Genomic DNA, 745 nt, shown 5'->3' on the forward strand with positions numbered 1-745 from the left:
GGGTGGAATCAGTTCCAGGATTTCATCCATGCAGGAAAAGTTGAAAATGTGTCCGAGACAGCGCCCCCTAGGCGGACACACGCTCCGGACAGAGCCCCTGTCGCTCAAGCCCTGGAAGTCCTAAGTACCTGGGTGGAATCAGTTCCAGGATTTCATTCATGCGGGAAAAGTTGAAAATGTGTCCGGGACAGCGCCCCCTAGGCGGACACACGCTCCGGACAGAGCCCCTGTCGCTCAAGCCCTGGAAGTCCTAAGTACCTGGGTGGAATCAGTTCCAGGATTTCATTCATGCGGGAAAAGTTGAAAATGTGTCCGGGACAGCGCCCCCTAGGCGGACACACGCTCCGGACAGAGCCCCTGTCGCTCAAGCCCTGGAAGTCCTAAGTACCTGGGTGGAATCAGTTCCAGGATTTCATTCATGCGGGAAAAGTTGAAAATGTGTCCGAAACAGCGCCCCTTAGGCGGACACAGGTGTCTGCATGAGCCCCTGTCGCTCAGAAGCTGGAAGAGCAGTTTGAAAAAGGACCGGGGTAAAGAGGGGGAAAGCACCATATATGTGTCCGGGAAGGTGCCCCTCGGGCGGACACAGGTGTCTGCATGAGCCCCTGTCGCTCAGATGCTGGAAGATCAGTTTGAAAAAGGACCGGGGTAAAGAGGGGGAAAGCACCATATATGTGTCCGGGAAGGTGCCCCTCGGGCGGACACAGGTGTCTGCATGAGCCCCTGTCGCTCAGATGCTGGAAGA

Source organism: Nerophis lumbriciformis, unplaced genomic scaffold (assembly GCF_033978685.3).
Source record: "Nerophis lumbriciformis unplaced genomic scaffold, RoL_Nlum_v2.1 HiC_scaffold_156, whole genome shotgun sequence".
Taxonomy (NCBI): domain Eukaryota; kingdom Metazoa; phylum Chordata; class Actinopteri; order Syngnathiformes; family Syngnathidae; genus Nerophis; species Nerophis lumbriciformis.